Genomic DNA, 13,750 nt, shown 5'->3' on the forward strand with positions numbered 1-13,750 from the left:
TCCAGACCCAGTCCCTGGCTGTAGCAGCGTAACACCAATCTCTGTCAATGACCCTGAAGACCATCCAGATGTGGATCATTCCATCAGCTCCAGAAAAGATAGAAGCAGAGACCTTCTCTCCATAAACACCCAGCATACCAGTGAAGTGGTGAGATATATAACAAAGTTCACTGCCTCACTCTGGGTACCTCCAGTAGTGTAGCAAAGATGGCCTGATGCTTCCTCAAGCTAGTGGATCATGAGTCAAACAGAAGTATGAGGAGGATCCCCTGGTCAACATCACTAAGCCCCCATCTCAGCAGAAGAGACCATCACATGGTGCCAATTAGGGGCAGGGTCCATTTAAGAGGCAAAGCATGTACACCTTGGAAGCAGATACAATATGGGATCAGGGCAACCAAGTTCTCCCCAAACCCAAGGCACAGATCCTTCTGTTCCACTAAAGCTAATGACTCTGTAGCTACTTTAGCTGCCTTGCCCTTTGAGGGAATCATGGAGTGGTGGTTTGGCAACGCGAACAAATTCAGCACGCTCATTTGCCCTCACACAGGTGCATAAATGGCTCTTGAATCTACCCAGAGAAAGAAGGGGCATAAGGTAAGACAAGTATTCGTAGAGGCAGTGATTTAGTCCATATACAAGGCCTCCACATTCAAACAGTTGAAAAGAAATAGGTGGGCCAAACCCAACCTGGAGGGCAGAGCGAGAAGGTGACAACTAGAGATAGGACTGCCCCCACAGGAGAGAGAAGGTAACCCCAGGTCCCACCTCAGAACTGGAAGCCATGATCTGGAGTGGGACCCACCAGCTACTCCCTTTACCAGTGACCTATAGAGGAAGATGAAGCTAAGAACTCCATGGTGGTGAGTGGGGCTCTTGAAGCTGCAGTCCAGCTGGAGACCACCCCCTAAGACTTCTGAGTTCTCTATCCAAGCTGCACACCTAAATTCCCTTGACCCAGATAGGGGCTGGAAGGCAAGCCTGGGGGTGGCAGGCAGAAAAAGCATTGCCCCAGCGGAGTCACAAGCCAAAGTCCCAGATAAGGGCTTTTAGCTATCCCCAAGGGCGGAGCCTGACAGTCAATATTCATCCCATCTACCACACCACAGTCTCCTTTCACCAGAGAGGGGTTGGGAGGCGGGACTAAAGCCATATAAAAATCCAAGAACTCAGCCTGAGTTAAGAAACAGCTGACATAGGAGCTGTAGACCAAGGACAGAAGAGAGTAGCTGTTTTGGAGCAGGCTAGAGGACGACCAGGAAGACCTGGAGTGGTAGCAGAGGTCAGGAGGTTTTAACAGTGGACAAGAAGGCAAGGTTATACTGGATCCTGGGAGCTGGTGGAGAGACCCAGGAGACAAAACTGAGGAGCTAATAGAATTTATGCTTCCAGTAAAGAATGAGGCAATGGTGGGCAAATATAGTAAACGTGCCCCGAGCAAAGGTGGTGCCTGGAGGGGTAAATACGGTGTTGAGAAGAAGTAATAAGTCAGAGGGGATCATTTAGGAGAGCAGTGGTACCCAGATGGATGAAGAAGGTGTACGAAGTAGTTGTGAATTGGAGAAGATCATTGAGGAGAGTGGATGTGCAAAAAAGGGGGGCAGGGATGGTGGTGGAGAAAGTGTGATAGACAGAATTTAGGGTCTCATTACAAGTTTGCCGGTATTCTGGCAGTAAATCCATTGTAATATCGCCAAACAGAATTACCATTGCCACCAGATTACAAGTGGTGGTAGGCGATGTTAGTCCCCATTTATTGGAGTCCACAGAACGGAGTTGACACTGCAATGAGGGAGGGAAAAATTGTGTTTTTGATATAAAAGGGGGATACAAAAGGAAAACCTACACTAAATGTAACAAGTAGAAATGGATTTACATATTTTTTCTATCGACTTTCTTCCAACTAATGGTATGTGACATTTATGATTTTATTATTGTGTTACACTATGGACATTCTGACTTTGATTCTTGATTTTGATTTCATGCGATTTATCTGCTTGCATTTCTTAATTAATTATTTGTAATATATTCCAATATGGATAATACATAATGTTGGATATAATGATGATGGACTATATTAACCATGTACAGTGCCATGAAGCCCTGGTGGCGGACCCAGTCTGAAGTGCATTGGCATAGACTAATTATGGCACTGAACAGTCCGGCAACCTTCATGCATTGATATTGAAGTTTGGAAAAGTGGCTTCTTCAGTATATACATACAAGTTTTGTTCCCGGCTCTCAATGTGTGAATATTGACATTAAGCAATTTCTTTTTTGCAAATCCATAAGGAGGGCAGTGAGTGAGCGCACCTCGAATCAGATTGGTTTCTGGTTCTCTCTTTTGGTCCATAAACCTGTCATGACGCCTCCTCTTCCCACTGCTCTCCAGAGCGTCAGAGGGGATCCTTGTGCATCTCCTGGACCCCAATTAGTTCTTGGAAGGGCCCCTCACCTCCATTACTCAAACCCTAGCATGTGACATCGTCATATATACATCTCCCTGATGCATCTGGTTCCTTTTTACGTTTGGATGGGCCCATTGGCGCTTTCTTTCTGCGCCACTTTAGATTTTAAGAGGTTTAACTTCACTCTAGGTTGTCAAGTCACTTCTGTCATGTTCCCCAAATGAGTTTCATTGCTTACCCTCCACATACCACAACTTAGCTCTTCAGTGTTCTGACATTCTTCATCTCCTCAAATGCTACCCACTGACTAGGACAGAAATCTGATTTACTAAAAGAAAGAACTCAACAGAGCACCCGTCCTCTGGAGCCCAGTAAAATTACCACAAATGGGAGTTTCTATCATTAGTATCTGGTGTCAGGTAGGCAGCTTTTAGGGCTGGCGATGTCATAGAAAACAAAGGGGAATATTTTTTAATAGGGGAAATGTTCAAGAAAACATTCTGGCACCCCACCACCTGTACCCCCCTGTCCCCAGCTGCGAGTAGGGCCTCCGGGCTGTCTATGCAGAAGTCTATACTTTCCACGTAGGAGGTTTGACAGACTTGAACCCATGACTTAAATTCTCTTGGGGGGGAATCTTGGCCTTCTGTTATGAAAATGCGATTCTTAGTCCCTGAGCGAATGGGTCAAACAAGGGAAGAAATCAATATATTGGATGGTATTTCTATCCCTTGTGTTATCTGAATGGGAAGATTGGAAAAAGGGATAACCAGTATGGTTTAATTGCCTTGGAAACTCCAGGGAGGATATACTGTACTACACTCGGTAACCCGTCCCAAAAAAAAGTTTTCTTTCGTTTTGTTTCTCATATGAGTGTGAGCCATAGACTTGCAAAGTTCACATTGGCTTTTCGTTTTCTATTTCCAATGACTGTGTGTCCCAGACAACCAAGTGGTTTCTGTATCAGCCTTGATGGCATGCAAGGTTTGATCCACCTTTTTGCCAAATAAATCTATGCCGTCAAACAGAATTCTAGTATGAGGATGCACACCACCCTCGTCATCATCAGAAAATACCCCTTCTGGTAGGTCCATGTCAGAATCGGCACTCTACTCTAGGAGTTTTGACAGGAGGGACCATTGCCGGGCAGGGGACAGTAGGTGGTACATTTGTTAGCAGTGAGAACAATGGCTGAGCACAAGTTGGCCTGGAAAGGTAAGACAGGGCTGACAGGGCCTCCCAATCCACCGAAACTCACTTTGGAAAGGATGAAACCAAGGGCCTGTGAACAGGATTCATTGTCAACAAGGTTGTGCTTGTTGATGGAGTGGGCCTAGCTGACAACGAGGTAGTTGGTGTAGTCGACTTAGATGTAGATGAGGTTGACTTGGTCGTTGACTAGTCGGTTGACGGAAGAGACATAGTTCATTTGGTCATCAACATAGTTGATTTGGTCCTCGACCTCTTCAATGAGGGAGTGCGCTCTAGGGGTCTGCTGTGCTGGCAGAAGCATAACTGCAGAGAGAGGCCGAGTCAGAGGCCCCAGTACCATTGTCCATCATCCAACCATGCCATTAACCTCCTGTGGTGGTCCTTTAGGGCTTTGGATGAGAACGACTGGCAGATGGTATAGTTGTTCAATTCATGGTCCAGATACAGAATATATGAAAGTTCCAATGATGGAGAAATAAAGTAACATGTAAAAAAAAACATATCTTTTCAATTCTCAATCTCTAGGCTAGACTTCACAATCCATCTGGTTGATGTCAGGCCAAATTATCCTATCTATGTCAATGGTCAGTTTAATTCTTTGAGGATTTTATGTCTCTGTTATTTTCCCTCATTATTTTCCAGATTCTAATGTGGCCACAGATGAACACGTTTTGGTAGGAGGAATCTGAGTAAACCAAACAGATAGCTTCTGTTGAACGTCAACACTCTTACCCACCTGTGTTTAGCAATACATGAGCCTGTTAAACTCAGTAGTCTTGGATAGGGTCAGGTGCCAGACTTTTTCTGATTATGTCAGAGCCAAGAGAATAAAGTCTTTGTTCTCCTCCCAGGTCTAGTTAGTTCAATGCCTTTGGTTCTCCACAAGCTTACCTTCATGGGTGTACCGGCATTTGGGCCCGGCTGACTTGGCCAGGTTTCTCTGTGCAATAGTTTCAGAAGTACTTGCTTGGTAGTTTGGTTCCCCGGACCACACTTCAGTCCTCTTCTTGTTATCTCTCTTTCTCTCTAGGCATCAGCCATATTTTCCTGTACTCTTGTGCCCCATTCTTGTGTCATCCTGCCTTTCATATGTCCAGTACCCCTTGTATAATGCTCCACCTTTCCCAGTATTTTCCCTGGGTTTTGCCTGGTTTGTTTCTCACTCTTCTTCACTACATTCAGAACATCTTCTTTTCCCAACGCCTCTTTATATCAACTTTTTCTTTCACTGTCATAGGGTACGTTGTTCTTTATTCTCCTTCATGTAGGACTTTCTCTATATCAAACCTTTCCTTTCCACCTTCCCCTCTTGTATCTATACCTCTTGCTCAGCATTTCCTTTTTCCATACATACCGTCACCCTGCTCTGATTTTACATTCTGACTTTCTCAGTTCCTTGGTGCCATCTTCCTCTCTGTTCTTCCATACCCTCCTCACCTCGCTGGATGCTACTCTATCCCTGGTTCTTTCACCCTATCTATTCCAAAAAAATGTCTTGCTGTCTCCACTTCTCCTTTACTGCATTCCTTGTTTTGTCCCTTCTCTCACTTTTTCTCTCTTTGCTTTCTTGTCGATCTGATGGTCTCTTCTTCTCACCTGATCATTTCCCTCTAATAGGTCTGGCTCTTCTTCCTTGGCATGCTGCAACATTCTTGATTTCACTTTCTCCTCCATTTCTAAAGTACACAAACCGATTATGCTTTCTTTTACTTTCCTCTCTTTATTCCTTTTCTCTCTTTCCCTCCAAGCATTATATGTTGCTTTCCCTTTCTCTCTCTGTTTCACCAAATGCACTGCTCTTCCTCATCTCATTTTCCTTCCTTTACCAATCCTCCATTTTGTCATAGGTCCTCTGCCTCTCCTCACTCTCTTCATCTTACCTCCATCCTCTACTTACTCATGAATCTTTCTCCTTCACCCACTCTTTCCTTCTCTACTCCACTCCTCCAGCTCCTCAGGAGTCATTCCAGACTCCTGAGGAACAGAGAGTTCCACCACTCTCTGTTTCTCTCCTTCACTCCTCTGCTTACTCATTTCTCCTTCTGCTTCCCACTCCTCTCATCCTCCACCCGCCTCCCACTTTATCGCATGTCTATCGCCTCATCTTTACACTCTTCTCTCGCCTTCATCAGTCCTCCACTCTCTTTAGAGTTCTCCTGCTCTTCTCTGTCTCTGTCCAACTACCTCCCCCTCGCAGCTCTGCTGCCTCTACTTTACACATTCTCTTTTCCTCTGCCTAACCTCTGCATCCTTAGTCATTCTCCACCACTTCACTGCTTCCTTCTAACTGTACTCTTTTCTTATTATTTTCTTTCTCTGCTAGCCTCTCTGCTGCTCAGTGTTCAAATGTCTAGCTTCCCCTCTCTCTGTGTGTAGGCCTTGCTCCCTGTAGACAAGTTCACCTGAGATTGCTTCCATCTCAGGGCTGAGGATAGGCTTGTCCCTCCCCATCTCTGCGATGAGAGTCTGTAGTTGTAATTATTCCATGGCTTTGTGGAACATGCTGTCAAAGACAATGGTGGGCATATCAGAGTCGAATGGACATTCCGGGGATGCTGCCTGACCTCACCTCAACTTCCTGGTCCGGACAAAAGTGCAACCTTCTGTCTGCTGCCACCCTTCTCAGGGTCCCCCTGCCCAAAATTCACCACAGAGAACAGAGGACATGACTTGGCCCATGAAGGACAACCCCACCAGGAAGCTTCTTCTCCACACTCCTCACCATTTCCCATGCTAGTCCAGCAAGGTTAGACTCTCCACCATGATATCTAAGGATTTTTCAATGTACCTCTAGGTTAGCAGCCCTGGACAGATTGGCCCTCGGGAGGCCCCCTCTCATTTGCTAATACCCCAGCATGTGTCATCCTCACATACCTCTATCATTCCATCTGACTCCCACGTGTTCCTTTTCCTCCTGATTGGGCTCAGGGGCCCTTTCTTTGAGCTCCCCTTTAATGTTTAAGAGGTTTAGCCTTGGTCCAGGAGGTAAAGTCTCTTCTGAATGTTCCCCAAATATCTTTCCTCGCGTACCCTCCAACTACCGCAAATGTCTTCTTCACTCGCCCAGGGTTCTCACTCTTTCTCTATAGCTTAATTTTCCTATTCTGTGTTCTGCTATTCTTTATCAGTTTTGCCTACGTTCCCCTCAAATGTCCCTCACTAACAAGAATCCCAATCTGATTTGTGTAATGGAGATGATTCAAATGGCCACCCTTCCTCTGGAGAACAGTCAAAGCTCCTGCAATGGGAGTCTCTCGGATGATAGTCTTTATCATTTGTGTCTAGCGAGAGGTTAGCGTCTCTGATGCCTGCTGTTGTCATAAAAGAGGAGGGGAAAAACGTATCTGGGAAAATGTTTAGGAACACCTTTTTGGCATCTCCACCAGCTGTGAGTATGGTCTCAGGGCTACCCATGGGCAAGTCTGTGCTTTTCACAAACATGTTTTAACAGGCGCGAAGTGTCGACTTAATTTCTCTGAGGGAATGAGCTCAGCCTTTTCTCCAAAATCCAGGATTCTTATACCGGGATATAGTGGGTGAAATGGATGTAAAACATCATAATACAGACAGGCTATTTTATCTCTTGTGTTTATTTGAATATGAAGTTGTATATATTGAGAACATGCATGGTTACATGCATTGGGCACTCTGATGATGATAGGACAGTGTCCACACATTACTCTGTCCATAGAGAATGCCCTCTGGGTTAGTTACCGGGGCATAGTTTGCAGAAGCTAGACTCAATCTGAGTTCAATTTTCAAGAGGATGTTCTGCCGCGCGGGAATAGCATAGGTTTGAGAGTTTAAGATGTGAAAAACACCAGCCACCCCACATCTGCTTCCCGTCCCAATTTAAAGGCCTTTCCCCCTCAAAGTGTAGCACCTGTGGCTGTATCCAAGCTGAGGCAGAGAATTGGCTTGTCCCAATCTGAGCCCCCATCCTTGCTATGAGCGTCCATAGTTATAATTGTTCTGCGGCTCCGTGGCCCGTGGCATCAGAGCAAGGGGCAGCCAAGTCAGAGTCTAGCAGCTTCTCTAGGGTGAACCTGAGTTCCTCCCACTGTCTGGGTCCAGAGCCAGATGCTCACTCCATCCATTGCAGCCAGTCTCCCTGCCTATAATGCCATCCCATATACCAACAGTTGTAGCTTGGTTCATGAAGGTCAACCCTGCCTGAACGCTTCTTCTCCTCTATCCAGTCTGACACTAGATCTGCCAGGTAAGGCTCTCTCCTATAACGTCTCAGGGGTTCTCTATGAACCTCCATTTTAGCTGTCGTGGACCAAATCAACTCTCAGAAGGCCCACTCTCCTTCTTTGCTTACACACCAGCATGTGACATCATCACACAGTGTTCTAGCTGGCGCTGTTAAACTCACTGTATCTAACTCTAGTACTCATAAAGAGTGATCTTTTACTCTTTTACAACTGTGTGTAGGAATATGTAATATCACTTGCATGTCCATTGTGATGTGTAATGTCTACAGGATCATATTTATCCTCATTTAATTTGTACCAGATTAAATTATAACCAGCGATATAGAGAAAAATATAATTAAACTACAAATTCAAAATGATTAGACAGTACATCTCGTACTGAATTTTTAAAAGGGTTTGGCGATTTAGCATTACAGTGGTGGTTAGAACATTTACATCTCAAAGAGTCTTGTCAATACTCACATTTCTTAATGCATATTATTGCAAGCACCCAATGCTGTCTGCTAGCTGACGTAGGCATTCACTCATGATTTTCCTCTCAGGTGGAGAGTGCCTTTTGAAGGGTGGAATTCGTGCTATGCCATAAATCTTCAACCAAACAACACCTGCGAGGCAAACAAAAACCACCAAACAGATTAAGTAACACAATTAAGATATTTCAATTTTTAAATAAAAAATGAAGCCCAAAGGGTGTGGTGGATCATGACAGAAGAAGGACAATGCATCCAGGGCAGGATTGCAGTCACACACTCCACACACACTTAGACACACAAGGGCAGTCCTGCTCCGCTTGTTTATTGTCAAGTAGGTCAATGTGGGATAGTCATTGATTTGTCGCATTTAATTCTCTCTAATAGCAGATTAAAAGTGGATTAAATACTAAGGACTCAAATGCAAATTGTGGAATTGTCAATGAACCATGCAGGGACAATAGACAGAAGAAAGAGTGAGATAAATAGGATGGTGAGTATCAATAACATTAGGAACTAGTGGTTGTGCATACTTAGCTCGTTGAGGCAATGAGGAGCATCTTCTGGTACCAAACAGCTGTAGAACAAATTGCACCATCTCCTGCATTGAAAGAGGGGACATTGAAAGCACAAACAGCAGGGGGGAATGAGAGTGACTGACCTTGTATAATGGTTAACTTTTATCACACAGGTTTACTTTTTGGGGGTTAGTAAAATGTTACAGCCAAAGCTTAGTTCTATCATTTCTGCCTAAATAAAAATATGATATTCTATGAAAATGTTATTATCATGTTTCTGAAAGGTGACCATTCAGTTTTTCCCCCTTTTTTCCAGTTATTCGATGACAGTGTTTCACCCTTGGTTCACCCAACGTTAACAGGCAGCTATGCTTCCCCCATAGTATTATGAGAATAAGCATCTAGCGTACTGATGTAAACAGTTTTATACTTGAACCATCTAATTCCCTTTTAGAACCACCATTTCGCTAAACTTTTACATGTCAAAACCACCAGGCTCAGACTGGCTTTTAGGTCAATAGGACAATGCCCGAATTCCAGCCCAACATGATACTGTGGGCCTGGTTTTTGGTCAAAGGGTGCTCGCTTTTTTTGTTTCCGCCTCCAAAGTGGCCAACTTTGATGGGGTATCTCACTGTGCAGCTTGTAGTTTTGACCAGTATTACTGAACAGTATTCTTTAAAAAGCACAAATTGGATTGGCCACCAGGGGGCGCAGAGATGACCTAGTTATTAGTACCTCTGTGTCGCTCCCCTTCAGCCAGGCACATTGTAGAGAAGAGGCCCCCCATGTAGACCCCAAAGTGCTACTAATGTGACCCCCCCTACCCCCCTGTGGAGCCTACAATCCGAGCATGGTGGGTGTAAAAGAACGGACCCGGAGTTCCACGGATTGCCTGTGTATGCGTACCGACGTTTGCAGCGGTGCTAACGCTGTCCCCGATCCACTCAGCAGTACCACACACGCTTCCAGCATGCTCACTGATCGGGGCGGGCCTGCGACGGCAGACACAGAGGAGGCCTGCGTGAAGCGAAACCCCTGGCAGAGCACCCAGTGGTTGCTCCCTCCCCCTGCCCTCCTCCCTGTACAAGGGGTGTGAGGCAGCACATAACTAGGTTGAGGGTGCTCCCCGCCAGGACTGGGAGCACCAGTAGAGGAAAATCGTGGGCGCCCGACCCCTCCTGCCAGTAACCTCCGCTCCGAGACTGAGAGAGCAGAGTGGGTGGGCTCCCCCCCGCACTATATACACCAGCCTCTGGGGAGTTGCGGACAGGAGCGAGACTTAGTGGGACTGTATACATAGAGCCCTGGAGACCAGACACCGCTGGAGGCAAGGCATTGGCCAGCCTTCGCTTCAATGGGAGAGCCCCAAAGGACTGTAACCTGATTAGCCACGCTCCAGCTGACCACCTCCTCGAGACGCCAGTAACGTGAGTGCACACCTTCATCCTCCGGTCTAGGGCCACCCTCTTCTCTCACGGACTGAGTGAGCCTTAGAGACGGAGAAGCTCACCCACATCCCACGAGGCTAAATCTGTGAACTCTCTGTGATGCCAATCAGCGCCCCTGGAAAGCCCCCGCTTCAGTCTTAAGCTGCCCCCACCATGTGTGCCGTCTCAGTGTGAGCCGGCGGAGAGAACTCCAGAACTCTGTGGCCCAGGGAAGCACTCCCTCTAAGCTCCAGGCAGCCCACAGCAGAATCAGAATGCAGAGGCCATCGGCAAGCCTTGATGACGTGGCCCCCTGGTGGGGGCTTTTGATGCTGTTGGACCACTGATCCTTGATAAGGCTTCCCCCGGGGTAGTGTGTATCCAGAGACCCAGAGGAATGTGAGCGATTGAAGCACAGTTAAGGCCCCTCCCCAGCTGGAAGCGGAGCACTGCCAGGGCCTTCCATCTCTACCATGGTCACAGGAGAAGGAGAGAAATATTGGGCAAGTACAGTGGACTTTGCCCCCCAGTGATAAGCGCACCCGCCTCCAGGGAGATTCCCTGCACCACTAATTGTCCCTTGAAGCACTGCGTGGAAGACTGTGCTCCCAACCCTATCTGAGGGCCCCCGCTGTTGGCACCATGTGGGCCTTCACTCCCCTCCAGCTGCAGGCACCCCCCCGGACCTGCACCACAGCTTGTCCCAGGAAAGAGCCTTGATGACTCCCGCTTTGCCCAGGGCCCACCCTCACCCACCCTCACTCAAGGTGAGTGAACTCCTTCAGGTGCCCCTTTGAGCGTCACCCTGACCAATTGCAGGGCCGCCCTTGCATCAACTGGCCTCGCACCAGCCCTACTGCGTCAGGAGGCCTAGACGTCATTCTCCTAGGGGCCCACCATAAGCGTTACTTGCTCTCTTGCATCTAAGGCCCGGGTGGCGCCCTTGGTCTCTGCTTAGATGAGGAGAGGACATGGGGCCAGAAGAAATATGTAGTGCCTCCCACGGTTGTGCAGTGAGATGCACACATCAGGCCTCTGAGCCTAGCTTAGTCGAGCACAAGCCCCTGCCTTGGCACAGCACTCCCCTCCACAGAACTCTATCCCCAGGGCTGGAGGGGCCCTGAAGTAGCCGGCCATCCATGAGTTGGGCAATCTCACTCCAGAAATTAAAATTCGAACGACAGCCCCAGCGACCCCTGGAAACCATGCCCACCACGACACCACCAGGTACGGAGGAGGCCCAGTCAATTAGCAAAGGTATGGAAGCACTCCTCGATTAAATAAGAGGCTTTAAGGCAGATATTAGCAAAAGACTAGATGGGCTGGATAACAAAGTAGATAGTATGGATGACCGAATCCAGGGGCTCGAGGCAAACCAATCTTCAGTGGATATACTAGAGACTCAAATTGACATGAGACTTTCGGAGCTCGTGAGAAGGGAAGAGAAGTATGCATTAAAATGGATGACTTTGAAAACCACAAATGCAGCAATAACCTAGGATTTTTTGGTTTCCTGGAACGTGAGGGAGAAACACAGAGCAACATCAAAGCCATAAACGATGTCATCAGGAAGCTTTTCAACGAGGACAACACCAACAAGCCCACTATCGAAAGAGCACACAGGGCAGGAGGGAGCTCCCACGCCCGAGGTCTGTGCTGGCTAGATTCCACTAATATTTAGAGAAATCAAAGATTCTGGATTTGGCGAGAAAGAGGGGCCCAGTGGACTGGGGCGCCTCGCAAATTACTGTATTCCAAAACCTATCAACCTTCACCCTGACCAGAAGGAGACTCTGTGCACCCCTGACGAAATGGCTCACCACCAAAGGGGTATGATACAGATGGGGCTTCCCCTTCTCCCTCGCCTTCAAGTTTGTGGAGTATAAATACAATCTCCCAACAGAAGAGGACAATAGCAGAGTGACACAGGAGATCCTTGGTGAATCGGCCCCGGCGCTGTCTCCCGATTCCCTGGGGTGAAGAGTGAAGCCCCAAAAAGCAAAGGTTTTGTTGACAGACCATGATTCAGAGGGCATCACAAATTTAAGAAACTGAGCCTGATGTCCCCCCCTGCAGTCCTGAGGATTTGTCTCCTGCAGGTGGCCACAGTGTACTACTTGCCGGGGTCCCAGGGGTTTTTGGGACCCGTGCCCTTTCTAGACTTTGGAAGCGGGGCCGTTACTGAGCAGTTGTCGAAAGACCGAGAGGCTCTTCAAGCCTCTCACCATGGAACAGTCCTCCCATCTGCCTATGTGACAATTGTTGTGGAGCTGTGTCCTCAACATGCACGGGGGAGCGGGTGGTGGGTTGAGTGTCAAAGGAATCAGGCTCATTGGTGGGGCTCAGAGGTGACAAGTTGATCATTGTAAGCCCAAGGGTGGGGCAGCAAAAGCTGTTCTAGCCGAGCAACATTTTCGATGTCACGGGTAGTCCAGGCGCTAGAGCGGGGGCTTAGGGGTTACGTTGATCTAAAAAGGGTTTTCAATCAAGACCACTCGACAGGAGGTTGGGGTATTAAAGTTCAGACATACAGGATGTAAGGCTCTGGGCCACAGACTACACTGCACTAATAAGAGGAGTTATTGCCTGGTCATGGCCCAAAATGGCTAGCACTGTGAACGCTATGGCATTGGGTCCCTAAACGCTAGAGGTTTAAAGTCCCCCCACAAGAGATCATTAACTATTTGTGTACTGAACCCTCTGAAGCTAGATCTAATGTTTCTGCAGGAGACCCACTGGCAGAGGGGAAGGGAGCCATCCTTGAAAGCTCAGTCTATAGGTAGGGGTTATCACACCTCATGCTTGTCTAAAAAAAAAGGGGTGGCAGTGATAGTGGCAAGTAAACTTATCTTTGCCCTGAAGGCACAATTGAAAGACCCTGATGGCCGCTTTGTGATGGTGAAGAGGGCATAAACTAACCGTGGTTTCATAGTACAGCCCGCATGACGCCCAAGAGCAGTACTGGGAGTCAGTCAAGGGTAAGATCCAAGCGTTTGTCGAAGGCTCACTGATAATAGGAGGCAATTTTAACATGGTCCTTGACCTAGAGTTAGATAGGAAAAGGGCAGGTCCCCACGTAGCATCCCAGTTATAGTACAGGAAGGCCTCCCGCCTTCAGCGGGTCAATGAGGAGCTGGAGGTGGCAGACTCACACATCCAGGTAAGTGGTTGGGACCCCCCGTTCAAATACTACTCCAGGGTACACAATACGTTCTCAAGGATTGACTACATCCTTGTTGAAACTCCTCTATAAAACAGGGTATGGGAATCAACCACGGAAACTATGGTCGGGCCATGAACTGGTGAAGGCCAGAATAGGTGAACTGCCTCCAGTAAACATGAATCCAGGTGGTCATGCAACAACCTGTTGCTGAGAGATAAGCAACTGGCTCTTGTGCTGCAAAGGCAATTAGAGAATTTTTTGACTTAAATGAAAATGGTGAAGTGGGGATTCCGGGAATTTGGGAGGCTGTCAAGGCCACAATTCGAGGAGTC

General features: G+C 47.4%; 1 protein-coding gene across 1 annotated transcript in view; it reads left to right on the plus strand.

Annotated features, from left to right (window-relative positions):
* The window catches only part of LOC138472970 (mucin-3B-like), a 65,780-nt gene that overhangs the window by 35,083 nt on the left and 16,947 nt on the right, over window positions 1–13,750 (plus strand). The window lies entirely within an intron of this gene.

This window comes from Ambystoma mexicanum, chromosome 8, assembly GCF_040938575.1.
Source record: "Ambystoma mexicanum isolate Mex_15411 chromosome 8, UKY_AmexF1_1, whole genome shotgun sequence".
Classification (NCBI taxonomy): domain Eukaryota; kingdom Metazoa; phylum Chordata; class Amphibia; order Caudata; family Ambystomatidae; genus Ambystoma; species Ambystoma mexicanum.